The 3,392-nt window shown below is 29.9% G+C and overlaps 1 pseudogene; it reads left to right on the forward strand.

Annotated features, from left to right (window-relative positions):
• The first annotated feature begins 1,060 nt into the window (after window positions 1-1,060).
• LOC145264083 (5S ribosomal RNA) lies at window positions 1,061-1,178 on the forward strand (annotated as a pseudogene).
• The last annotated feature ends 2,214 nt before the right edge of the window (window positions 1,179-3,392 follow it).

Here is a 3,392-nt window from a genome sequence, read left to right on the forward strand (position 1 = left end):
AATCAAGATAACAAAATATAAAACAAGAACATCTTGTGTATTTTCATATGCGTTACAATTGTTTCATAACTATTTGGACAATTTTAAATATTATATCATGTAAAAAATATATTCCAAAATAGCTACTCTTCAGACAGCCAAATACACTATGGATACACATTCATATACATTCATAATCTCTATTTTTAGAGAACAAGCAGTAGGACTTGCCTACACACCATCTTTATATTTTCTTTGTTTTTTATTTTGTTTCGATAGCCTTCATATTTAGTAATATTTAAAATTGTTGAAACAGTTATAAAACAAATGATTGTAATGTATAAGAAAATACACAATAAGATGTTCTGATTTTATGTTTTGTTTCTTGATTTTTGCAAAAACATTTTATATATATATATATATATATATATATATATATATATATATATATATATATATATAATGTTGTATTATGACAGGGCAGTGCCGGGTTTTGGAGTTGGATGATGCTGGAAAATTCCAGGTTCCTAAATGTGTACCAGAATTGGACCTCTGACGTCAATCCTGGCAGAACAAAGGACTTGAAGTTGTATATAAACAAATGCTTTTGTGGGTTAGATTTGAGAGAGGAGAGAATGCAGACTAGACGCATGTGATCACATTCCTTCACTGTCACCCTTCTCCCATCCATGTCTCTCTATCTCTATAACCGACAAGCCTGGTTGTCAAAATAAACAGTAAAGTTATACATACATTTTCTACATTCGCTCATAACACGGCATATGTATTATTTTAAGTCGATTATAGTGTTGTTGTTTAGTAATTCATTTAGGCTTCTATGCGTGAATTTGAATTTCATCCTCGTCGCCAATTTGTTTTATCGTACATGAACACTTAGAATAGAATAAATACACTCAAGTACAAGGAAATAAGCTATACCTCTTTTCATACTCACCTATCACAAGATGCATATTATTTATCATTTGTTTCGGACGTAGTTCATTGTTGCCATGAGGGTGTTATCACTCCACAACAACGAAGATATAAATTAAAATTTAAAAAAACTGGCAATAGTTGTGCATAATACGGCATAATCAAATTGACACCCCGGTTCCCGTCAGCTCACCAAAGTTAAGCAATATTGAGCCTGGTCAGTACTAAAATGGGTGACCATTTAGGAATTCCAGGTGCTGTATGTGCTCGACGCTTATCTCGGCATTGTTTCCAGTTAATCTTGGGCCTTTCCTTGCCACTGAACCAAAGCAGTGCCGATTCAGGAGAGCTGTGGTTTGGGATTGCGCAGCCCTTACCTCAGAGTTACGCACACAGCTAAGCTACCCTTACAGGATGTCCATTGTCTCTAGAGACTGAATGGAGGCATCAAATTATGCATCAATTCCAATACAGTTTTTATTAAGCCATGAATGCAGAAATATGAAAATCAAATGCGAGGTTCGTTTTCAATAATTGTTCAATTATCCAACATGTTTTAGAAATTGGGAAATGTTTATAAGCATTGTTGATGTATAGAAATTTGAAATTAATGAAAAAAGTAATAATTTTGTTAAAAAGCCGTACAATGCAAGTTTTTTAATCTTGATTTTTATATATTTCCGTGTTGTGCACTCTCCTCAAAGTTAAAAGATTTTTTTTTTTTTTTTTTCATGCCTTTCTCTGGGAGGGAGGAGGTTGATCTGTTTTATATTAACGGTATCAGATTAGTCGAGAACGGTCGCGCGGCAACACAAAATAAGGTTAAGTAATGGACTTGCCCAATTTCTACTTACATCACACGAATTAACTTCAACTCAACCCCCAAATGATAATAATTAAGTAAAAAAAAAAAAAAAAAAAAGCATCAGAACAAAATTTTGTAGTCGATTAATGAAATATTCAGATTAAAAAAAAAAAACAATGGTTTCTACTGATTTTTTTCGTCAATTCTAATAAATTACAATGTTAGCTTCCAAATTATGCAGTCGAAATTACCTGAATATTACTGAATTATTTAAAAAAAAAAAAAAACTTTGTGTTAGCAAGTGAAAAATTGCAGTCATTTTGTTTTTATAAATTAAATCGAAATGGAAAATTACCTCCTTTTTGAACTCTCCTGTGTCTTACATAAGGAAATGCAATTGTTTTCTTCAAATTCTATTATTTTCTTTAATAAATAATTTGCTACCTTATCGATTTTCGTAATTTTTTTTATATAATCATCTTAAAAATATGAGGAATACGTAGATACCATTGTTTTCATGTGAAACTCAGTTTTCTGATTTCCGAAATTTTGTTCTGATAGTGCAGAAGCGCCAAATTTTTTTTTATTTTTTATTTTTTTTCCTAGGGTATAAAAAATGTCTTGTAATTCTGGGGTAGGGCATATATTGCCAAAAAATTTAAAATCAATATAAAAAGTTAAAACCATTGCATTGTATAGCTTTCTAGCTTTATTTTTTAATAATTTAAATTTCAATATATTATTGTGGTTAAAGAAAGAAGTCTATTTGATGATGGCTTTCAGTTTTGCAATCATAAATTTACAAGCAATATTTATCAAAAGATAATTACTCATTATATTTTAGGCTGGATTTTTTTTTTTTTTTTTTAGGGAAAGGGGTGGCAATAATTAATTTTTTTTAAACCATTATTATTATTAACACATCAGAAAAGTAAACTGGTTTCTATAATATAACTTTTTTTATTACTGATAATCAAATCAAATTTTTTGTTGGAGAACGTCCTAATTTGATTTATTATAGTTTTATGACCTAATACTCGAACTTAGGGTTAGTGGTAAAAGAAATTTGGTTAATTCACTTATAAATTATAAGTTCTAGCAAGCGGTATAAAATTATATAAGGACTGTTTTTTTTGATAAACACTGCTTCTCAATTTATGATTTCAAAATCAGAAACCGTCACTAAATAGACATGTTCTCTGACCGGTTTTATTTTTAGTATGTAATCATGCCGCATAATAATTTAATAATGGTCTGTGTTTGGCTCCATTCTACTTTCCTCTATTTTTGACTTGTTTTGTTCACTTCTGTAAGATTAATCTTGAAATATATATATTTTTTTAAATATTTATTTGCTATAGCTTTCAATTCATCATCCAGTTTCAGTATTAACTTTCACTTCCTTCTTCACATGACACGTTGCATTTGATTGGCTGTTTTTACTATCTTTTCCACGTTCATCCAATCGTATTGCTTGATTCATTTTAACTTGGAAAAGTCCTCTTCCCAAAGGATTTCAGGAAAAAAAAAAAGAAAGAGAGAACCAGAACATTTTATCTAAGAAAAATGACTTTTAAATAAATAAATGAATAAATATAAATAACAAAAACTTGAAGAAATGCTTTTCACAAACATACAGCCAGCATCTGACATTTTGACCCCTGCTCCCAGACAA

This window comes from Euprymna scolopes, chromosome 39, assembly GCF_053919585.1.
Source record: "Euprymna scolopes isolate OS-2025 chromosome 39, ASM5391958v1, whole genome shotgun sequence".
NCBI lineage: Eukaryota > Metazoa > Mollusca > Cephalopoda > Sepiida > Sepiolidae > Euprymna > Euprymna scolopes.